This window comes from Chiloscyllium punctatum, chromosome 14 (genome assembly GCF_047496795.1).
Source record: "Chiloscyllium punctatum isolate Juve2018m chromosome 14, sChiPun1.3, whole genome shotgun sequence".
NCBI lineage: Eukaryota > Metazoa > Chordata > Chondrichthyes > Orectolobiformes > Hemiscylliidae > Chiloscyllium > Chiloscyllium punctatum.
In genome coordinates, this window is record NC_092752.1 from 97,599,703 (window position 1) to 97,625,534 (window position 25,832).

Consider the following 25,832-nt stretch of genomic DNA (forward strand, 5'->3'; position numbering starts at 1 on the left):
TTCAGAAGGACTATTGGAGAGATGAGAAGTGCTTCATTATGTAACATGTGGTTGGAGTGTCCAGTGGAAAAATCAACAGATTTATTCCACAATGGGGAAGGAGGCCTTGAGCTTGATGTTGGTGTTGCAACATTTCAGCATTTACATTGTGAATAACATATATGAGACAAATCTTTATCACTGATCGTGACCCCTTAAAGTTTTTGGAGAAGTTTTGAGAGAAAAATACCAGTCTGTTTCGATTGAGCTTATTCTTGCTGCCATTCAACTTGAAAATTTACAGTTGACAGGGCGAGAAAACTTAAGTTTTGACACATTGTGGAGACTTGGATGAAGAAAGACAAAGGCATTCTGTGGCAGGAGTAAAATGTCTGAAATGGAATCGAGTTGTGAACATTTGTATGCCCACAGTCAATGTAATGTATATGCATTTCAGTCTACTAATAGAGGAAGAGTAGGAGGTCTAAAATGAATCCACCGTTGTATATTGATGGATTATTTTATTAAAGATGGAGTTTTGAGGATACTATCACTGTAAAAAGGATATTTTCTCTTGTTTTTTTTTAACAGAGGTTTTAAAGGCAGAGGTGCAGAACTGCTGTATGAAAACACGCCAAGTAAATAACTTAGAAAGCCTTAAGTTTTATTAAAACGGTGATAACAATGGAAGGGCAGTGGCCAGCTCTCCCAGACCATGTTTTCTTGTTTTGTTTTTAGCTGCAGCATTCAGAAGCTGCCGGAGATCCCAGCAGGGTTGGAAGTGTCAATACATGATGCTGAGCTGCCTTTCTCTCTGATATCTCTGTTGATGTTGATTCTCCTGGATCAGAAAACTGCTGTAAGAATATGTATTTGAATATATCTTTGTGCCAAGCGGTGTATACCAAGAAGGTACGGTATCTATTGTATGCGTAAGTGTTCAAACATATAAGCTATCTCAAAACGTTCTTCTCTTTGATTGTATTTTAACTAAAGCATTTGAATAGATTATATTTTGCTTAATGTCGAGTTGGTTGACCAGTCACAACATATCTGGAAAGCACACTTCCCATCTACGGTTTAAAATAAGGAAAGGTTTGGGTCTAGGCGGACTTCTTAAAATATTTTGCGGGAATCTGGTCTGGTCCACAACATTTGTAGCCGAGGAGTTTCTGACTGACTCCTTTTATTGAAAAGTTAGTGGAGGTGCTGGGGACGGTTTGCTGGAGGTTGTGCTGTGAGCTGCCTCAGACATTCACGGAGACCTGAGGATTTGGTGACCCAACTTGGGATGGAGCCTGGGGACTTTAGTGACAGCATCTGAGCCTGCAACATGAAAAACAAATGGAGCAGAGGCTGCAGAGAGGCGAAGCTCTGAAACCACGCAGTGAGTGCGTATGGTGAAAGGGATCTGCTGTATCCACCGCAGATTTTCCAGGAACAGCTTCCCAAGATCCATTTAACCCAGGAGCAGAGAGTGAGGGGATCCTGACTGAACAAGAGCTGGTCACAGAGCGGTGTCACCTCCTTCAACACGACCTGCAGCTTCACACCAGGGGGAGGAAGGTGCTGCCAGTGGCTGTTAGGGTCACTGTTTCATTCAGCTTCTATGATCCAGAACTTTCAGGCAGGACTGGGTGACATATCCATCATCTCCCAGTACCTCAACATCAATGTCACCATTCGGTGATGGAGGATATATATGGTGAATGAATAAAATACATCGTTTCTCCATCAGCAGGAAGCTGCTGGTTGTATCATTATTTTCCCAGTATAGTGGGATTCCCGTTGGTGTACATGGCATGTTCGGTTAGCCATGTCAATAGGGAGAGGTAGAGGAACTGAAGGAGCTCTCACTCTATGAATGTTAAAATGTGTCCATGCATAGCACATCATGTTGGTGAATACCCCTGTCCTGGCAGCAGTCACGGCCTCTTCATTCAGAAGCAGTCAGCCATTCCCATCGTCTTCATCTCTCCATTTAGAAAAGAATAAATGTATCTTGGATAAAGGCCGTTCCCTTGATACACGTTTCAAAACACCATACCCACCACCAACCAACTACATCAAAATATTCCATGTGTACGGAGAGCAATGGGGTCACTTGGAGTGTCTGGGAGCAGACGATCATGGATAGAGCAAAACCTCCCATGTCTGAACGGGTCTGCGGGAACCCCCGAGTACACAGTATCATGAAGTCCTGTAATCCCTCTCCATTTCAGTAACATACTGCCTTCCATTATTCCAGTAAATTAAATGACAGATTATATCATGTTATATTCCACCTCCCAAATTATTATCCATTGCCTTTACCTCTCTGTATCTATCTGTAGACCCTCCACCCTCTCTTGATAATTTAATCCCTTGCTTATCACAGCAACATGACCAAACTCAGTATCTGTATATCTGTTCCATCCTCATGATCATTGATATAGATTGTAAATAGTTGAGGACCCAGCACTGGTCACTGTGTGACTCCACTGGTGACGTTCTGTCAAACTGATTAAGACTGATTTATCCGGAGCGCCTGCTTCCTGTTTGATACACAGTACTCCCCCATTACTGTGTAACACAGTGGAAAGGCTGAATATAAACAAGGACCGTCAGTCAGGAATCCAACCCCTCGAACCTGCTCCACTATTGAATACAATCATGGCTGATGTCATCGCGCCGTCTGTTCTACTTTGCTGCGATCTCTCTATCCTCATTCTCTAGTCTCTTGTTGTAAATTGTGCCACATGAAAATAAATCACTCCACCTCTACACTTTCAATTACATTTAGCATTTGCAGACCTCAATGAGATCTCCTTTCATTCTTATAAACTCAAGAATGTAGGCCTGAACTGCTCAATTTCTCTTCATAAGACAAACACTTCAAATTTGGAATCAATATAATGAACCTCTTCTGAATTGCCTCTAATGCAAATACCTCATTCCACAGGACACACAAACTGTACTCCAGTACAGCCTCACTAATGTCTTGTACAGCAACAACAACACTCCCTACATTTCTACTCTATCCTTTTACAAACAAATGCTGAAATTATGCCTGCATTTCTCAAAACTTGCAGTACTCGCAGGCAGGTTTTTTTGTGATAAGCAAACTGAAACCCTGACCACTCTGTACCTGAGCACTTTGAAGTTTCTCTCCATTTAGATAATAATTTGCCTTTCTGTTATGCTGGCCAACTTGAATAACCCTATATTTATCCATTCAATTTTCATTGCCAAATTCTTGCTCATTCACCCAACCTATCCATGTAGTTTTAAATCTCTTGCATCACCATCCCGACGTACAACTGAAAATGTAGCTGAAGTATTTTCTATCCCGTCAACCGAGTAATAATATCGATCGCAAATGGTTGAGGCATGAGAACTGAAATCAATAGCACTCTACAAATTGCATTTTCCAAAAGAAAATGACACATTTATTCCATCTGATTCCATTTTGTTGGTTAACCAATCCTCCATTCAAGCTAATAAATTACTCCTAAACCCATGTTGTCTGATCTTACCAATTACTCTTTGGAGAAGCGACACATCCAATGCCTTCTGGAAGACAATATATCACATATTTAAGTAACTCAAGCAAACACTTCAAACTTGATTCAATCTTTGTAAAACCATGTTGACTCCGATGGATTGTGGTTTAAATTTGCAAATATCCTCAACAGTGGATTCTAAAAATTTGCCTCAAATTACAATAGCTTATTGTTACATTTTACTCATTAATGAATACATATATTGTAAGTTCTTCCCTTTCGAAAACCTTTACGTTTTCTTTGAATTCCTGTCTCATGGGCAAAAGGTTTTAAGAGATCTGCTCCAATTGCTGTGTAAGAGACATGTGTGGCTGACTGGACTCATCATCCTGCTGGTGTACAAACTCGATGGGCTGACGTCTTTCTGGTGTTCCCATGTTGTCATCTCCAACGCCAGAATGACCACCTCCCGTTGATGCGTTAGAGGGGTGGGGGATTATGGAATCTTCCCGTTACTGTGTACCATTTTGAGGGGGCCGATGGGTCTTCGCATATTCATTCATGATAGGTGGAGATACTGAACGGTCTCCACATGTATCCTGGAGATGGGACCGAGGGATTGATTGGTCTTCTCCTGTTCCCATACAACAGACACGTGTCTAAGTTACCTCCTCCTTTCTCATGAAATAAGTCTCAGATAGTTTTTTTTATTCATATCCAATTCCCTTGCAACAGATTCGGTGGCTCTGAATGAATGGCCTCCTGTTATCCCAGTGTAACAAATCTCCAGTTACTGTGTGTCCTCTTCCAGTTCCTAAGTTACGGAATTGAGGAGGCTGAATGGACTGATCCTGTTGCTGTGTAACAGGATACTGGTGTCGCATGGCCTACTCTGGGTCCAGTGTTATAGATTCAAGGGGCGGATTGGCCTTCTCCTGTAAATATACATCGGGCTCGAGGGGCTGAACAACCTCGCCCTATTCTGGTGTAACAGGGTCAAAAGCCTGAATATCCTTCTGTTGTTCCTGTATAACAGGCTGGAGAACGGAATTGATTCCTACACTATGTGTGTAATTCGCTTCAGTTGTTGACTCCTTCCTGTCGTCTATGTTGAAATGAGATCTTCTTGCATTTTTGTAAACTCCAATGGCTATTGGATCATCCTGATCATCCTTTCGTTCTAAGCTCGCATCTTCATTGCAGGAATCAGTTGAGGGGACCATCTCTGAGATGCTTCCAATATAACAATATCCTTTCTTCATTGAAGAGACTAAATCTGTACACACTACTCCAGATTGATCTTACTAAGATCCTGTACAGCCACAGCAATGCTTTACCATCCTGCTGTAAGGTTCCCACCCAGGTTAGAGCTGTCTCAGCTCTCTGGGGGAAATACAGAGCATTTATGAACGATCATTGTCCTTCTCTACTCCATCAGCATAACGGGAGATCTGGAGGTAGAGGAACCTACACAATGTCACAATGATGCTTAAAAAGATCATAAATGACGTGGCGAGATGATCTCTACCATTAATCTCCCCAAAACCCACGTCGCTCAGATTCTGCAGAATCTTGTAATGTGGAGCGTAAAAACAGCACAGAGAAGGAAACATTGATGGGAGTTATATATCAAACTGAAAGCTGCAATACAAATGTTGGGCATGTTATAAAACAGGATAATGAGAGATACATATTTGTGGGTACTGCTGTAATAATGTCCTGTTTACATTATATCTAAACTGTGTTAACCCAACTGAATGCTAATGCTGGGAAAATGGATTTCATGAGCATGTGTTAGATAGCTGGCATTAACATTTTGTCGAGCACTGAGCTAGAGATCAGGTTATTTAGGAATTGGTGTTGGATGATCAGAAAAGCTAATTGAAAACTTTGCTGTCGAGGACATTTTGTTATCAGTGACCACAATGCATTGGTTTTCTTTTATGCTGTTTGAGTACACTGAAGTTTTTTGGTTTATTTGAAGTAACTGTTATAACTCTGAATCATGCAAGCCCTGAAGGTGTGAGGAGAAAGTGGGGACTACAGATGCTGGAGATCAGTGGCGCTGGAAAAGAACAGTCAGTCAGTGTACTAGGAGCAGGGGCATTGTCGTTTCGGGCACAACCCTTTATCAGGAATGAGGCTTCTGGGTCAAGGGGGCTGAGAGAAAAATGAGAAGGGGGTGTGGCAGGAGGCAGGTAGCTAGGAATGCGATAAGTAGATGAAGGTGGGTTGAAAGTGATAGGCGATGAAAGGAGACAGAATGCCTCATCTACTGCATTCTTTAAACTCGGTGTGGTCTTCTCGACATTGGCGAGACATACGTGGATTATTTCAGAGAACATCGCTGGAACAGCTACATTGACCAACTCCACCATCTTGTGGTTGAACACTTTACCTCTCCTTTCCACTCTGCCAAGGGCATGACAGCCCTCGGCCTCCTCCATCGCCAAAACCTAACCACCCGAAGCATGGATGAAGAAAAGTTCCTCTTCTGCCTTGGGACCCTCCAACCACAGGGGATTAATGTAGATTTCACCAGTTTCCCCATTTACCCTAACTCCACCTTATCCCAGTCCAATCTTCCAACTCAGCACACTACCCCTTTTGAACGTTCCGATGTGTTTATCTTCCTTCCCATCAATCTGGTCCACCCTCCTCTCCGACCTAACCCTTTCAGCATCACCTTCAACTATCTATTAGACCAAAGGTAGCAGCTTAGAAAAATGCAAAGTGTTGTATTAAGCCAGTAGATTCGGAGAAATATAAGACCCAGCAACGGATGATCAAGAAACTGAGAAGAAAGTCAAAAAGCGAAAAAGCATGCAGACAAAAGAAAAACATAAAGACTGCTAAAAAAAACATACATCAGTGTTTGAAACAAAAGTAAAAACAAGGTCACATGTGGAACAGTGGGTGTGCGGACAGGGTAATTTATTGGAGAGAACAGAGAAATCACAGGGGAAAGAAACAGTTTCTTTGTGTCTATCTTCAAGGCAGAATATCCAGAAATTCTCCCAGAAATACCAAGTGACCATGGACTTATGCAAGCAAAGTCTAAGATCATTCTTATCAGTGTTGAGGGCATCTTTTAAAAGGAAGCTGGATTGAATATTTATAAATCTGAAAGATCAGATGTACTTCAAACAAGAATTTCAGAGGAAGCAGCAAAAGGCATATTGATTGCATCACAGATTTTCACGTTACTTTCCAATACATTCCCTTAAGATATTTAGCCAATCTGGATAAGGCAAAGGTTATAAATATTATCCAACAGTTTAAGAAAGGATGAAGATGGAGAATGGTGAACTACAGACCAGTAACTTGTCATCCACGATCGTGTGTCTGTTGGGCTCGATTACAAAGAACATGTTATTGGATATATAGAAGGTAATGGTAAAACTGGGGAAGATGATAATGCATCGATGAAATGAAAACCATAAGTGGCAAATATTTTCTTGGAATAGTTTGAAGATGATTCTTATGGACGTAGGCAATGAGGAGCCAATAGATAATGTTGGATATTGAGGAGGACCTTTTTAAAGAACTCTCCCACTAATATCAGAAGAAAAGTTAAAGTGAAAGGAATTGGGAAGAACGCATGCAAATAGGAAACGAAAAATTAGTTTTACATTCATGTGTATGTAATTGCAATATAGAAGATGTCGTGCACCAGCTGCATAGAGTGTTGCTGAGACTTAACTTAGAGTATTGTGTACCGCTTGGAGTCCCAATCTAAGATAGAATATACTGACTACAGAGGAACTGCAAAAGGTATTCTCCAGATTAATCCATAAAATGGCAAGATTGTCTGATGGGTGACATTCAGCCTGTGATCTCGAATTTCAAAAGATGAGAGGTGATTGTATTGAAACTTAGAAAATTAGGAACATAGAGGGGACTGAATAACAGAGAGACATGGAGAAGTGCAAGCAGGTGAGATGAGGCAGAATCCCACGGTATTCTACACGGTCAAGTAGAACAGAATAATCAGAAACAGTTAGTGTCCAGTAGAAACCAAAGGGGGGCAATCAGTGCGTCAACCCGGAGAACATTGATAGATTGTTACATGTAAACATCACAGCTGTTTTACTTTGGAGAAGGAGGATGCAGGTAGAGAATTCGAGAAGATGGTCTGGAAAGCTCTTGAAGAGATTGATGTAAAATACCAGCGGGGTTTTGAGGCTTTGTTTCGTATAAAATTTGACCAATCCGCAGGTCTGGATACTGTTGGAGTCAAGGGAGGAAACTTTAATTGGAATCTGATCATAGGGGAGGTGCCAGAGGACTGGAGAGCAGCTAATATGATTCCACTTCACAGTAAGGCTGGTAGAAATTTGCCAAGGTAGCTATGGACGAGCGAGTATTAGATCACTGTTCGGGAAACTACTGGAGAAAATAGAGAAGGAGAAAATCGAACTCCAATCAGATTCGCAAGGTTTGATCAGGGTTAATCATCATGACTTTATCAGAGTGAAGTCACACCTAATGAATTTGATTGAATTAGTTTGAGGAGGTCGCTTATTTAGTTTTGCAGCAAGGCCTTTGACAAATTTCCACATGGGAAACTGAAAAAAATAAAGTAAAATCTCAGTGTATCGAGGATAACTTGACAAGTTACAACGAAAATTGTCTTAGTGTCAGGAGGCAGAGGGTGGTGAGAGAAAGCTGTTTGTGTACTGGAGAACAGTGTCCCCTGGTATACCACAGCGATCAGTGTTGTGTCCCTTATTGTTTGTAGCCTTCATAAATGGTATAGATGTGAATCTGGAGGGGGAGTGACTGGAGGGGTGGGAGTTGTGATAAGTAAGTTTGTGTTTGACACAATGATTGGCCGGGTGGTTGGCAGTGAGGAGGAAGTTCTGATTTTACAGGAAAATACAAGTGGAATTATCAGATGGGCAGATCAATGGCAGATGGAATGTGATCCTGATAAATATGAGGTGATGTACTTGGAAGGAGGAACCAGACATGAGGTGTACACATTGATTGGCAGCACACCAGGGTGCTCAGAGGGTGTTTCTCCACACATCCCTGAATGTGACTGAACAGGGTATTGGACTAGTTAAGAATTGAACCTTGGGTGGAGCGTTTATTAATCAGGGGGTAGATTACAAGTGCTATACAGGGCTTGGTTTAGTCCATGATGGAGTAGTGTATGTCATTCTGGGAGTCACATTACAGGAAGGATGTGATTGTACTGGAGGGGGTTGCAAGGGCGATTCACCAGGATGTTCCCTGGGATGGAGCATATCAGTTATGGAGAGAGCCTGGATAAGCTCGGTTTGTTTACTTTGGAGCAGAGGAGGCTTCGTGGGATGAGATTCAGAAGGATAAGTTAACAAGGGGCATGGACAGGGTGGATAGACAGTAGCTGTTCCTTTTAGACAAAGGGTCAAGAACAAAGGAGCACACTTTTAAAGTGAAGAGTTTAACTTGCAGAGAGGATTTAAAATTGCTTTTTTTTTCACCCAGAGGGTGTTGAGGTCTGGAATGTACTTCCTGAGAGGGGAGTTATCACGGCTAACCTCTCAATCGTTAAGTGTACTTGGACGAGCATTTTGAAGTGTCATAACATTCCAGGCTATTTGCCTGGTGTTGGAAAGTGGGGCTAATATAGATCGTGCTGTATTTATGTTGGTACAGAGACTATGCTCTTGTGCGTGTATGTGGAGCTGAGCAGTTTAAGACAGGAATTGATAGGTTTCTGAAGATAATGTTCACAAAGGTTATAAGAGTGAACTGTTATAGCTTGTCAAATTATGTCAATGTGAGAAGTATGAAAAAACAGGGCGGGTTCCTTCTCGTTTGAAACCAGAGAATGGAGATTGGGAAACAGGGAAATGGCAAAACTATGAATCACAGAACTTTCTGACAATACCAGGAAAACCAAGTCTGGCGTGGAAAACGAAATAGTACATGGAACATCGAACATAGTAAGTAAATGGTTTAGGATAAATTATTGGGAGTGAACGTAATGGTCATAGACAACACTAACATAGATTTATGGAATGGGAATTATGTTTGAGAAACAAACTGGGAGACAAATGAAAGAGAAGCAATGGATGTAAAACATGTGGATTTTCAGAAAAAAATGTTGATAAACTTCCCAGCCGAGTTTGCAATATCAAATCTTAGTGGATTGGTGTGAATATATGGACAAGCTTCTAGAGTGGGACAGCAGGCAGGAATCAGTGAATAGAAATAAACAGACTTGTGAAGCAACAGCCTGACCTTGTATTTAAGGTCTGATTCTGTGAGAATGACTATGTCCCAGACACCCCATCACCTTCCCTGGATATCTCCTCTCTCACCAGCAGGACAGACAAAGCAGAAGTGGTGGCAAAGTGGGATACAGCTGGAAGGGAATTGCTCTTGGAGTCCTCAACAGTGACTCTGTATCCCATGAAGTCTCATGGCATTAGTTTACACATGGGAAAGGAAACTTCCTGCTGATTACCATGTACCAGCCTCTCTCAACTGATGAATCAGTACTCCTCCATGATGACCAACACTTGGAGAAAACGCTGAGGGTGGCAAAGGCACAAAATGTACTCTGGGTGGAAGATTTCAATGTTCACAAAAAGAGTGGTTCGGCACCCGCATTACTGATTGATCTGGTTGGGTCCAAAAGGATATAACTTCTCGACTCGGTCTGCGGCAGGTGGTGAAGGAACCCACAAGAGGGAAAAGCCATATTTGCCACAGCCTTCCTAACTTGCCAGTTGCAGAAGTATCGGTCCATGACAGTATCAGTAAGAGTGATCACCGCATAGTCATTGTGGAGACAAAGTCACACCTTCACATTGAGAATAACCTTCACAATTTTGGGTGGTACTATCACGGTGCTAAATAGAACAGAATTCGAACAGATCTAGCAGCTCAAATCTGGGTTTCCATAAGGTGCTGTGTGTCATCAATAGCAGCAGAATTGTACACCCACACAACCTCAAGGCCTGGCGTATCCCCCTCACAACAATTACCATCAAGCCAGAGGATCAACCTTGGTTCAATGGAATGTGCAGGAGGGCAGGAGCAGCACTTGGAATACCTGAAAATGAGGTGTCAGTCTGGTGGAGTCACCAATCATGACTACCTGTGTGCCAAACAGCATAAGCAGTAAGTGATAGACAGAGCTAAGTGATCCCACAATCAAAGGATCAGATCTCATCTCTGCATTCCTTCCACTTCTAGTTGAGAATAGTTATGGACAATTAAACACGTCATTGGAGGAGGAGATTCCACAAGTATCCCCATCCTTAATGATGGAAGAGACCAGCACTTCAGTGGAAAAGATAACGTTCATGAATTCGCAATAATCTTCAGTCAGAAGTGCTGAGTGGATGGTCCATCTCAGCCTCCTCCAGTTGTCCTCAGCAATTCAGTTACCAGTCATCAGCCAATTTGGTTCAGTGCACGCGACATCCAATTCAGTTGGAGACACTGGATACCCCAGGGGATACATGCCCTGACAACATTCTGGCAATAGTACTGAAACGTTGTTCTCCAGACCTTGTCACTGCCCTAGCAAAGCTGTTCCAATACGGTTACAACAACGACATTTCCCCGATTACACCCAAATATGTCCTGTATATAAAAAGCAGAACAAATCCAATCCGGCCAATTACCACCCGGTCGGTCGACTCTCGATCATCAGTAAAGTGGTGGAATGTCTCAGTGCTTTAAAGCAGCACCTGCTCAGCAATAACCGGGTCAATGACGCCCAGTTTCGGCTCCACCAGGGCCACGCAGCCACTGACCTCATTACCGTGGTTCAAACATGGACAAAAGAGCTGAATTCCAGAGGTGGGGTGAGAGTGATAGCCCTTTAAAACAGGGTTGCCTTCGACCAAGTGAGGTATCAAGGGGCCTTAGCAACACTGCATCAATGGGTATCAGGGGCAAACTCCCTGCTGGTTAGAATCATACCTGACACGTAGGAAGATGGTTATAGTTGATAAAGGTCAGTCAACTCAGCTCCAGGGCATGTCTGTAGGGGTTGCTCGGGCAATGGTCTAGGCCCATACATCTTCAGGGCTTCTTCATCAATGGCCTTGCCTCTATTATAAGGTCAGAAGTAGGGATGTTCGCTAATGATTGTACAATGCTCAGCAATGTTTGTTGCTCCTCAGATACTGAAGCAGGCCATGTCCAAATGTGACAAGATTTGGACAGTATCCAGGCTTACAAGTGGCAAGTAATATTCACGCCACACAAATGCCACACCGTGAACATCACCACTAAAATACAATCTAACCACTGCAGCTTGGCATTCAATGGTGTTACTGTCACTGAATCCACAGTGGTCTGCAGTGGTTCAACAAGGCAGCTCACCACTACCTTCTCAAGGGGCAACCAGGGACAGGCAATAAGTGCTGGCCCAGCCAGTCACACCCAGATTCAGGAAATAAATATTATTTTTAAATAAAATCACAGAGGAATGTTGCTGGGATATCATGGAGATCGGTGCTCAGGCCCCAGCTGTTCACAATACCCATTAAACATTTGGTTGCAGGAATCAAATACAATATATCCCAACCTGCTGAGAGAACTAAAGGATGTTGGATTGTGAGTGGGTTAGGAGATTGTAAAAAAGCTTCAAGGTGACTAAGACAAGTGGAGTGAATGGGCAAATACGTGGCAGATGGAGAGCAATGTGGGTATAGGTGACGGTGTGCCCTTTGGTGGGAACAATAGACTGGCAGCCTATTATTTGAAAAGGGATTGTTTGAAACATGTTGATCTACAAAGGGACGCTTGCTCCTTCTTGTTGTTTCCTTCTGCGCAGCCTCCGAGGTCCCTGCAGCACGGTGAGGTCTGAACCCAAAAGGCAATACTGGGAATGGCATTAGCACACAGACCAGTGTACATACACCCACCAAGTGGGAAGCTGTAACATTGCAAAGGATCTGGATTTCCCTGTACACCAGTCACTGAAAACAATATTGCAGGAATGAAAACAGTTAGGAAGATCAATGAGGTGCTGACCTTCATTCCAAGGGGATTTGAGTCCAGGAGTAAGCGTGTCTTACTGCAGTTATACAGGGCCTTGTTGACTCGCCATCTCAAACACTGTCCAGTATTGTGTGCAGGTTTGGTCTCTGTACCTCATAAAGGACAAACCTGACATTGAGGGAGAGCAGTGAAGGATGACCAGACCGATCTTTGTGATGACAGGTTTGTCGTGGGAGCAGAGTTTGGGGCGACTGGGCCTGTATTCTATGGGGTTTAGGAAAATGGGAGGAGATCTCAGTGAGATCTATAAAACTCTGACAGGGTGAGACGGATTGGAAGCAGGGATAATAATTCCCCTGGCTGTGGTGTCTAAAACAAGGGTCCACAGTATTAGGTACAGACAGACCATTCTGCCATGAGATGAGAATAAATGTCTGCACTCAGTGACTGGTGAACCTGGGGAATGCGCTGGAACCTGGAAGCCAAGCCACTGAATAGAAATAAGGATTTAGAGACACTCAAGGAATGGTGGGAGAGTAGGAGTACGGAGTGGAAATAAAGGGCAAGCCATCATTAAATTGAATTGGGTAGCAAACTCGATGGACCAAAGGGACAACTGCACTTCCTATTTTATAGCTTCCCAAGGTTAATCACATTAACGGATATATTCATTGTGTGGGATAAGTGCATTGTGGAGATGTTTGAACATGAACGACAATGAGGAAGGCTCAATGTGTGGTATGGCCTACTCCATTCCTGATGTTTCTGTGCAGTCTGTGGGAAAGTTCTGTAAATGTTTGAGAGGGAGAGGGTACAGTCGGAAGTGACAGTATTTCTGTTGAATAAAGCTAACTATGGAGCTATGAGGGAGGAGCTGGCCAAAGTTCAATGGTGCAATACTTTAGCAGGAATGACCGTGGAGGAACAATGGTGGATATTTCTGAGTATAATGCAGAAGTTGCAGGATCAGTTCATTCCCAAAAGGAAGAAAGATCCCAGGAGGAGGCATGGGTGGCCATGGCTGACGAGGGATGTTAAGAAACATATAAAGTTAAAAGAGAAAAAGTATAACATAGCAAATATAAGTGGGAATACTGAGGACTGGGAAGCTTTTAAAGAGCAACAGAAGATTACTAAGAAGGAAATACGCAGAGGAAAAATGAGGGACGAAGGTAAACTGGACAATCATATAAAGGAGGATTGTACATGCTTTTTTAGGTATGTGCAAGGCAAAAAAATGCTTAGGAGTAAAATTGGGCCCTTGAAGACAGAAACAGGGGTATATATTACGGGGAACAAAGAAATGGCAGAAGAATTAAATTGGTACTTCAGATCTGTGTTCACTGGGGAAGACACAAGCAATCTCCCTGAGGTAACAGTGGCTGAAGGACCTGAACTTAAGGGAATTTATATTTGCCAGGAATTGGTGTTGGAGAGACTGTTAGGTCTGAAGGTAGATAAGTCTCTGGGGCCTGATGGTCTACATTCCAGGGTACTGAAGGAGGTGGCTCGAGAAATCATGGATGCGTTGGTGATTATTTTCCAGAGTTCGAGAGATTCGGGGTCAGATTGGAGGGTGTCTAATGTTATATCACTTTTTAAGAAAGGTGGGAGAGAGAAAGCAGGAAATTATAGACCAGTTAGTCTGGCCTCAGTGGTGGGAAAGATGCTGGAGTCTATTATAAAGGATGAAATTACGGCACATCTGGATAATAGTAACAGGATAGGTCAGAGTCGGCATGAATTTATGAAGGGGAAATCATGCTTGACTAATCTTCTGGACTTTTTTGAGGATGTAACTCTGAAGATGGATGAGGGAGATCCAGTAGATGTAGTGCACCTGGATGTTCAGGAAGCTTTTGATATCGTCCCACATAGGAGGTTAGTGAGCAAAATTATGGCTCATGGTATTGGGGGCAAAGTACTAGTTTGGATTGAAAATCGGTTGGCTGATAGGAAACACAGGGTAGTGATAAACGGCTCCGTTTCGGAATGGCAGGCAGTGACCAGTGGGGTACCGCAGGGATCCGTGCTGGGACCGCAGCTTTTTACAATATATGTTAATGATATAGAAGATGGTATCAGCAATAACATGAGCAAATTTGCTGATGATACAAAGCTGGGTGGCAGGGTGAAATGTGATGCAGATGTTAGGAGATTACAGGGTGACCTGGACAAGTTAGGTGAGTGGGCAGATGCATGGCAGATGCAGCTTAATGTGGATAAGTGTATGGTTATCCACTTTGGTGGCGAGAACAGGAAGACAGATTACTACCTCAATGGAATCAATTTAGGTAAAGGGGCAGTACAGAGAGATCTTGGTGTTCTTGTACACCAGTCAATGAAGGTAAGCATGCAGGTACAGCAGGTAGTGAAGAAGGCTAATAGTATGCTGGCCTTCATAACAAGAGGAATTGAGTATAGAAGCAAAGAGGTTCTCCTCCAGCTGTCCAGGGCCTGGTGAGACCACACCTGGAGTACTGTGGGCAGTTCTGGTCTCTATATTGGAGGAAAGACATTCTGGTTATTGAGGGAGTGCAGCGTAGATTCACGAGGTCGATTCCTGGAACGGTGGGATTACCTGACACTGAAAGACTGGTGTGACTGGACTTGTATACCCTTGAGTTTAGAAGACTGAGAGGGGATCTGATTGAGACATATAAGATTATTTATAAAGGGACTGGACACTCTGGCAGCAGGAAACATGTTTCCGCTGATGGGTGAGTGCTGAATCAGAGGACACAGCTTAAAAATACGGGGTAGACCATTTAGGACAGAGATGAGGGAAAACTTCTTCACCCAGAGAGTGGTGGCTGTGTGGAATGCTCTGCCCCAGTGGGCAGTGGAGGCCCAGTCTCTGGATCCCTTTCAGAAAGAGTTGGATAGAGCTCTCAAAGATAGTGGAATCAAGGGTTATGGAGATAAGGCAGGAAGACGATAATGATTAGGAATGATCAGCCATGATCATATTGAATGGTGGTGCAGGCTCGAAGGTCAGAACGGCCTACTCCTGCACCTATTGTCTATTGTTGTCACAAGCTCTCAGATGTTAGGAAGGAAGTCTCTGCACTGTCAACAGGACTGTGTTTCCTGTTCACTTTTTCTGATACTGAGGCTGGGGCCGGGTGTTCCGTCCAGGTTTATCCTTTTAGACCTCAGAGCAGTTTGATACAATAGAGTGTCTTGCTTGGCTGATTCAGAAATCATTGAAAAGTTTTATCCCATATCTATGTGTCTGCAGTCACAGATAATCATGGATAACAAACAGCAATGGACCCAACCTCCAGTCTGACAAGCATCCTTCCACTAAACCCTCTGCTTCCTACCAACAACCCAACTGTATATCTAATTGGCCAGCTGCCCCAGCATTCCACGCGATGTAACCTTCCTGAGCAGCCTACCATATGGAACCTTACCAAAGGGCTTACTGAAATCCATAGAGACTACGTCTACCCCTCTGTCCTCATCAACCTTCCTGGTCACTTCATCAAAGAACTCTAACAAATTTGGGAAGCATGATCTCACACTCACAAGTCTATGCTGACTGCTCCGAATCAAACCCTGTGTAAGTAATGGGTGCAGTCAATGGTATGCTGTCCTTCATTGTAAGATGATCCGAGTACAAAGTAAAGCCATTTCCCTGCTGTTGTAGAGCCTTGCTGAGAGCGCATTAGGGGCACTCTCTCCAGATTTGATCTCCTTTGTAAGGAATGATCTCCTTGCCACAGACCCCGGTGATGGTAACATGAGTATAGAATGAATAAGCTGAGTGCTTAATCTGTAGAGCTGTGAGAGACGAAGAAATGGTGACGCTGAAACACGAGGAGTGGCAGCGATCACTTATTTCCAAAACAGACATTGACAGGGAGAGAAATTCCATACTTTACCCAGGGTTGATTGGTTTGATTTATTGTCACGTGTACCTCAGTACAGGGAAACACTTTATTTATGAGCAGCGGAGGAAGATCATAGTAAGCATGGCCAGACAGATCATAGGGTGGAAATAGACTTGGACAGAGTAAGGCATACAGGTTACACTGAACAGGACGTGCACTAGACAAGATCAACATGAACACGGTCAGCATTATTTGAACTTAGAGAGTCCATTCATCAATCTAACGTGACTTTCCTAATAGTTTATATGCCTTTACTAACTCTCCCCAACTTATTGTGTAGTCAGCGAGTGAACCCTGTACTGAACGTCAGGTTGTTCACAATCCCCAACAGCAGCCACAATACCTTCCATCTGACTCAGGTAGCCATTCCCATCAGCTTCAGCCCTGCATAAAGAACACCAGGCTGGCTTCTCAGGGATGAAAGATGCCTTCTTGAGACTTCACGCAAGACATGTGGCTTCCCTGTCCACCACTAGAAAACCACATTAAAGTCCCACGTGTATATCATAAGCAACGGAGCAAGGAGGAACAACGTGGAGCAGTCTGTCTGTGCAGCCTCTGCCCCACTTGTTCATCATGTTGGAGCATCAATCTGGGGACATTTAAGACTGCCGATGCTGGAGATCAGAGTTTCCAGCATCTGCAGTCATTATTTTTACCGAGTTGATTTTAACCCTACTGCGAATCCTCTTGCAAGGATGCCTGCCTTGAAGAAGTTTTCCTCCTCGAAGGGCTTTTCCCCGAAACGTCGATTTTACTGCTCCTCGGATGCTGCCTGAACTGCAGTGCTCTTCCAGCACCACTAATCCAGGATCAGAGTAGAGCATCGATTGCTGGAAAGCACAGCAGATCAGGCAGCATCCGAGAAGCAGGGGAATTGACGTTTCGGGAATAAGACATCCATCAGGAATCAGCATCAATTACCACATTCTGCGCTCCTGTAAGTGCATTGAGGTGGGAATGGTCTCCTACTGTTCCTGTATAAGTGACTCAAGGGGATAATTGACTTCTTCCTCGTCCGATTGGACAGAGCCAAGGGCCTGACTGGTTACCCCTGGTTCCTGTTTGATAGCTCCATGTATTGACAAGTGTGATGATGCTGTAGCTTTAAGAGGTTATTTTGTCCTGGTTTCTTTTAAGAGAGAGATTGAACGATCGTTACCAAGCTGGTTAGTTAAGACCACTTGAGTAACAGCGAGGCATGCCTTGTGTTTATTTTAATGCAGCCTGAATGGGCGTGGCCAGCTCCCACAGATTAGGATCTCTGGGTTTTGGTTTCTCAGTAACATCAAAAACTATAGGGGTCTCAACAGAGTTGGAAGCTTCAGGGAATGTCTCCTGGTTTGCTACTCTCACTGAATATTCTCTTGATGCTATCACATTGCATCTGGAACAGACCCTGTACATTTCCTTTAAAATAAGAAAACTTTAGAATCTAGGCTATTGCCTTCAAATATTTTCGAGGGGCTCTGGTGTGGTCCATCACACTAGACTCCTTCTCTTCCTGAGTAATAGGCTGGAGGCACTGAATGGGCTGTCTATGTTCTTTTCCAATAGTGCCAATGGGCTGAATGACTTCCTCATATTCCTGTGAAACCAACGTGAGGTGCTGAATGAATTCTTGTTTTACTGTGGCAATAGGCAGTGCTGTGACATGAATGTTGCAGACACGTTAACAGCACAACTCTCAATGGAGTCCGGGTCTTGCGGCACATGGACACAGACCAGTTCAGGAGCTGAGGGGGGACAAAACGTTCTGAACATTGTGGAATCTTCAATGACCATCCCCATTTCCGATCTTATGTTGGGGAGGGTGAGGGCCGGGGAGACATTGATGAAGCAGCTGAAGCTGTTTGTGAAGAGGAAGCTACCCTGAGGATCTCCCACAGAGGTGACCCAGGACTGAGATGATGAACATCTTCCTTTGTGCCATGTTTGACCCCAAACACTGGAGAGTTTACTCTGATTCCCATTAAGTCCACTTTTGTTAAGCCCCTTGACGTCAACAGAAGTCAGCCACTGCCTTGATATCGGGGCCAGTCATTTTTACCTCAACCCTTGTCTCAACCTCTTTTGTTCATATCAATAAACCATGATATAGGAGCAGCAAGTGTTTTCTTCAAACAGGTGGGATTGAATGTCAGGATTTCTGTTCTCAAAATGTTCGGGGAATGAGATGACTGAAATTATTTGAAGAGGAGGTAGATGGATATTGATCTGTCAGAGAGCTGAGGGCTATGAGGAATTGGGTATGAAAGAGGATTTCAGACCGAGAGCAGATCAGTCACAATCTTAGTGAAGGACAAGGCAGGCTTGGGAAGTGAACGACCTGCCCCTGTTTCTGATGTTCTCCCATTCTGTTATTGGAAAGTTAGTGGGTGTTATTTTCATGGATGTTATGTTATTGCATATTGCAGTCAGCGAGACCAAATGATTTTGTGAGCCATCTCTGGGTGCAGTATGGGGGCTGTATTCACATTGAATCTGGGTCTACAACGTGACCAACAAATGAAGCACAAGTTGCAGATAGGGGAGGCTCTGTAAAGAGAGATGAGGGGCCTCTTTCATACCCGTGCCTGGGTTATCCAATTACAAATCCCTAATCACCTCAAAGCGGGTGGGACCGTACTGAGGGGCTGAATAGTCTCCTCTGTTTCTGTGCACCAGGTTATAGCAGTAAGTAGCCTCCCACTGCTCCTGTCGAACAGGTTTGATGGGTTAAATGGAACACAGGAACATGGGACAGAGGAGCAGGAGTGGGTCATTAGATACTTTGAGCTTTCTCTACCAGGCACTAAGATTGTGGCTGATCAGGTTGGGGTCTCAGCCCCACTTTCCTGTCTATACCCCATTATGCATGACGCATTTCTCTGTCAAATAGTTACCTAATGCAGCTTTCAATCAATGTGAAAAAAGAGGCACGATACACTTCCAGTGAAGATAATTCCCACTTGAATAGTACTTTCAGAATTATTCGTCATCCTTTTCATAGAATCAGAGAGTCATGCAGAATGGGAACAGAACCGTTAGTCCAATCTGTTCACTCTGATCAGATATCAAATCTGATCCAGTCCCATTTGCCAGCATTTGGCCAATATCCCTACTCTTTCAGACACTTTTTAAATGTGCGATTGTAACCGCCATCAGCACTTCCTCTGACAGCACTTTCTGTACACACACCACTCTCTGTGTGTAACATTTATCGTCAGGTCCCTTCTGTATCATTCACCCTCTCCCCTTCAACCTATGCCCTCTTGTTCTGGACTCCCCTATCCTGGGGAGCAGAACGTGGCTGTTCAGAATATCCATGGACCTGATGGTTTATAAACCTCTATAATGTCACCCATCAGCCTCTGACACTCCAGGGAGAAACACCTCAACATAATCAACCTCTCCCTAAAGCTCAAACCTCCAGTCCTGGAACATCTGTGTCTAAATCATTTCTGCAGAAACCGAGTTGTACACAGTATTCTTAAAGTGGCCTCACCAAGGTCCTGTACAGATGTAACATAGCACCACAAATCCTATACTCAATGCTCTGAGTGATGAAGGCAAATGTGCCAAATGTGTTCTGTCCCACTCTGTCTACCTGTGACTCCACTTTCAAGGAACAATGTACCTGCAGCCCTATCCCTTTGTTTCACAACACTCCCCAGGACCTTTCCATTAAGTGTATAATTCTTGCCCTGGTTTGCGTTCACAAAATGCAAAACCTCGTGTCTATCTAAATTAAAGTTCATCTGTCACTCATTGCCCCTTTTGTCCCATCTAATTGTCGCCTCGTTGTGCTCTGAGATAATCTACTTCACAACCTTTCTGATGTAATCTGTAAACTTACTAACTATGGCCCCAATATTCAAATCTAAATCCTTTACATAAATGATGAAATGCAGTGAACTCAGTACTGATTCTTACAGCACACTGCTGCTCACAAGTCTCCAGTCTAAAAAATATCCCTCCTCCTTCAAGCCAATTGTGACTAGCTTCCTCTGTATCCCATGTGACCAAACCTTACTCATTTGTTTACCAATCAGAATGAAATACTTGCTATGAAGTGAGGCTGAGGAGGTTAGGTTTATTTTCACTGGAAAAAAAGAAGATTGAGGGGGGACTTGATTGAGGTTTACAAAATCATGAAGCGTATAGACAGAGTGGAGAGAGACAAGCTTTTTCCCAGGCTGAAGGATTCAATAACGGAAGGTTGTGCTTTCAAAGTGAGACGTGGAATGTTTGAGGGGGTTACACGTGGGACGTGCTTCACACAGAGGGTGGTGGGCGTTTGGAACGCGTTGCCAGCAGAGGTGGTAGAGGCAGGCACGGTAGATTCATTTAAGATGCGTCTGGACAGATGCATGAGTAGGTGGGGAGCAGAGGGATATAGATGCTTAGGAATTGACCAACAGATTTAGACAGTACATTTGGATCGGTTCAGGCTTGGAGGGCTAAGGGCCTGTTCCTGGGCTGTAAATTTTCTTTGGTCTTTGTTCTTTAAATGAACACCTTGCTGAAGTCCATATACACAATGTCTACCAAACTGCCTTCATCAATCTTCTTTGTCACCTCTTCAAAAAACTTAACCAAATTAATGAGACATTATTTCCCATGCAGAAAGCCATGTTGCCTACCCCAAACAGCCCTTGCCTTCCCAAATGTACGTAAATGCTATCCCTCAGAATCCCCTTCAACAACTTACCCACCACTGACATGAGGCTCACCGGTCTATAGTTCCCGGCTTTTTGGGGTCACTGTTTCCTTTTCTAGTCCCTCTCCTCCACTGCTCATAACAAATGTTAATTGTAACCAGGTCGGTGATATGGTCGATGATATCGCTCTCAGACTGGGTCAGGGTCAGTTTTAGGAACAAGTCAGGCTAGTTTCTTTAATCTGCTAAAACAACAAGTTTATGATCCAGAGCAATGTTACTCAAACTATGATGGAAAGATGAATGGCAAACTGTTTGTGTATTGCAAATATATAATCAAAGGTTTGGAAAGGATGGATGCGAAGAAATTGTTTCTGTTAGGCGAGGAGACGAGGACCCGTGAGCACAGCCTTAGAATTAGAGAAGAAAAATTCAGAACAGAAATGCGGAAACATTTCTTCAGCCAGAGAGTGGTGGGGCCTGTGAAATTCATTGCCGCAGAGTGCAGTGGAGGCCAGGACGCTAAATGTCTTCAAGGCAGAGATTGATAAATTCTTGATGTCACAAGGAATTAAGGGCTACGGGGAGAATGCGGGTAAGTGGAGTTGATATGCCCATCAGCCATGATTAAATGGCAAAGTGGACTCGATGGGGCAAATAGCCTTAATTCCACTCCTATGTCTTATGGTCTTATGGTCTAATACTTCCCTTTCTAAACACACACACACATACACACAAACACAAACACAAACACACACACAGATTAAAACTTTTTCTGCAATTTTAATTTGAAAGAACTTTGTCCAGATATTATTGGAACTCATGACAAAAGTAAAATTGAGATTGTACAAATCGTTATTCTACCTCTGAAGATATTGTAAACACACAGCTGCTAGCAATGGGATTTCATCCTGGGAGAGTTGGATTTGGCTGAATTCTCTTTGCTTTAGGCAGTGAGTAGATTCCAATGAATTCTGGCCAAGGAAAACCCAAAGGGTAGCACGGTGGTTAGCACTGCTACCTCACAGCACCCGGGACTTGGGTTCGATTCCAGCCTTGGGTGACTGTCTCTGTGGAGTTTACACATTCTCCCCTTGTCTGTGTGAGCTTCTAATGGGTGATCCAGTTTCCTACCACAAACTGTGTAGGTTCGGTGGATTGGTCATGCTAAATTGTCTGTAGTGTTCAGGGAATTCTAGGTTAGGTGCATTAGTCAGCGGTAAATATAGTGGAATGGGTTGGGAAGGTTGTTATGGAGTTATTGGGCCGAAGGGCCTGTTTCAACACTGCAGGGATTCTATAAAAATAAGAATGGTAACGATGGCTGTTGAGTTTGTTTTAGCTCGCACACATTGCTGTGATGAAGAACAATGAAAGAGAGAGAGTGCAATAGGCAGTTCCTTCTTGGGCAGATTACATTTTCTCCCTCTCTGAGTTGAATCACACAATAATATCATCCTTTCCAAACTGGACCATGTGAGGTCTCCTTGTACATTGTCCAAACTATGTCTCCATCACATTCTCTGTTCCATGTAGGTACATCATTGCTGCTGTCATACACAGAGCCATACCTTTAGCAGAAAATGGTCTCGGCCGATTTGAAATATGTTTACATGGCCCTGCGTCATTAAAAAAAAATATTTAATGTATTCAGAATACTTGTGTTAAAATGCATACATTTTTTAACAAATTCAGAAATTGCTGGAAAAGCTCAGCAGGTCTGTCAGTATCCAGATGCCTTTTACATGCTGTAGTTGTACCAGCCACCACAACTTCCTCTGGCAGCTCATTCCATACACATATTACCCTCTGCGTGAAAAGGCGCCCTTTAGGCCTCATCAAAACTTTTCCCCTCTCACATTCAAACAATGCCCTCTAGTTTTGGATGCCCCAAAACTGGGGAAAGCCCTGACTACTCACCCTATCCAGGACCGATCTGATTTTATATACCTTTACTGCTGCGAAATGTGACTTTAAACAACATGAATAGCTATACTTTCAGTCATCCTGGGCCTAAATTCTGAAATGCAATACTGATGCCTATTCCTTCTTCATCAAGACACAATTCTAAATCCATTTTAATCAGTTTGTTCAGATGTATCATGAGACACTTCTGTGGGCTTTACACCCTAGACCTTTTTGCCCGGAGGTAGGGACACTAACATCACTCAGCAATACCTATAAAGCTGTAACAGTATTCTCCTGTGTGTTTGCTCATCAGCCTGTTCTGACATGCTGTGACATACCTCTGCAACAGGCAGGACTTGAATCCAGTCCGAATAGTCCAGAGCTAGGAACAATACTACACAATTTCAGAAATTGGAAACAAATCCAGAGCACTGACTCAGAGGCAAGGACACTACACACTACACTACCATACCCAGATTTTGGGTCTTATTTTAGTGCCCACTTTCAGCTCGGTGTGGATTTATTATAATCAGGTTCCCATAACTGAACTACACAAAACACTTTGTATTATTAAACAAATGCAAGATATTTGTCTCAACTGTAGGATGTTGAGTGCACGTGCTATGCCATCAAAATTAACTATGAACATCTTTAATATTATCTGTAGTCTACAATATTAGGGAAAGAAATCCTGCAGACACCCTCTGCCAAATGAAGGGTATCAAATGGATATTTATTACTGAACAGCAGAGACAAAGGAAGAGCTAAATTTCTGGTCACAAAACACCGATCACTCTTACCCAACTCTAATGTGCGACTCCCCTCTTCCTGGCTGGTGATTACTGTCCAGCCTCTCCTCCCCACTAACTGTGTTCTGCAATCTGTCTCTCCTCCTTCTAACCACACAAGGCAAACCAAGCTCAGGGCCTTTGTGAAAATCAAGACCGGAGAGTGCAGGCCGTCTGGACAGGGATGGGCATTTTAAAATTGAAGGGGGAGGGAAGGTGGCAGTAATAGCACACACTGGGCTGAGAGGTGGCTGATGGAGTTTAGTTTGGATTCATGCGAGGTACTGGATTTGGTTAATTAAACAACAGCAGGACCTATACAATTAAAAGTAGTGCCTTTGGCAGTGCTGTAGAATAGACACCTAGGCAGTCAGGTATAATTCTTTAAAATTTGCATCTCATATAGATAGTGTGGTTAAGAAGGTGTTTAACACACTTGTCTTCATTGGTCAGACCCTTTGAGTATCGGAATGGGGATGTCATGTTCAGGTTGTACAGGATAATGGCGAGACCTCTTCTGGAATACTGTGTCCAGTCTGGTCATCCTGCCCGCTCATTGCATAGGCACACCTCCTCTGGGTGAAAAAGCTGCCCTTTAGGTCGCTTTAATGTTTCCCCTCTCACCTTAAACCTATGCCCTCTAGTTTTGGTCTCCCCTACCCTTAGAAAATACCTTGACTATTCACTTTGATATTATTGACCTTGATATTATTAAGCTGGAGAGGGTTGAGAACAGATGAACCTGGATGTTGCTGGGAATGGTGGGAGTGAGCGATAAGGATAGGCTGGGTAGGCTGGGACTTTTTTCACTGGAGAGGATGAGGTTAAGGGGTAACTTCACAGAAGTTTACAAAATAATGAGAGGTACAGATAAGCTGAAGGACTGATGTCTTTTCCCGAGAGTTGGGGATTCAAAACTGAGGGATATTTTAAGGTGCGAGGAAAAAGATTTACAAAAGTCATAAGAGGGAATTATTTTAGACAGAATCTGGCTTGTGTATGGAATGAACTTCCAGAGGAAGTGGTGAAAGCAGGGACAGTTACACTGTTTAAAGGACATTTAGATCAGTACATGGATAAGACATCAGTTTGGATGGTGCTGTGAACAGCTGCCCTCTCCCTCCCCATCTCTGAATGAATCCTTGTTGGTTTTCACTCTCTGCCAATGCCTGTGCAGTGGCGTGGGGAGGCCAGCAGAGGGTGGCATTGCATCACTAAGCACCACAGAGACTGCCAGACCTGCCCCACACAGAGACATACACACATACACTGACAGGAATTGTTAGGACATGGCGTGAAGCTCATCTGGTAACTTAAATGAAACATAAAGAAATGCTAAATTTGCCTCGTAAACTGTTAAAATATGATGGACAGAGAACTCCCAAATTCCACTGTTTAAATAAAAACATCAATTTATTTTTTCACTCTGAAAGTGAACACTTTACATCAAAAACTCACAACTCTGGGACCCTCTTTCACTTAACGGCTTATTACCCGAGGAGGAAGTGAGGACTCCAGATGCTGGAGATCAGAGCTGAAAATGTGTTGCTGGAAAAGCGCAGCGGGTCAGGCAGCATCCAAGGAACAGGAGAATCGACATTTCGGGCACAAGCCCTTCTTCAGGAATGAGGAAAATGTGTCCAGCAGGCTAAGATAAAAGGTAGGAAGGAGGGACTTGGGGGAGGGGCGTTGGGAATGCCATAGGTGGAGGGAGGTCAAGGTGAGGGTGATAGGCCGGAATGGGGTGGGGGCGGAGAGGTCAGGAAGAAGATTGCAAGATAGGAAGGCGGTGCTGAGTTCAAGGGATTTGACTGAGACAAGGTGGGGGGGAGGGGAAATGAGGAAATTGGAGAAATCTGAGTTCATCCCTTGTGGTTGGAGAGTTCCCAGGCAGAAGATGAGGCGCTCTTCCTCCAACCGTCGTGTTGCCATGGTCTGGCGATGGAGGAGTCCAAGGACCTGTATGTCCTTGTTGGAGTGGGAAGGGGAGTTGAAGTGTTGGGCTACAGGGTGTTCGGGTTGGTTGGTCCGGGTGTCCCAGAGATGTTCTCTGAAACATTCCCCAAGTAGGCGGCCTGTCTCCCCAATATAGAGGAGGCCCCATCGGGTGTAGCGGATACAATAAATGATGTGTGTGGAGGTGCACAGATCCACACATGGGGATGGTGAGGATACGGCGGGA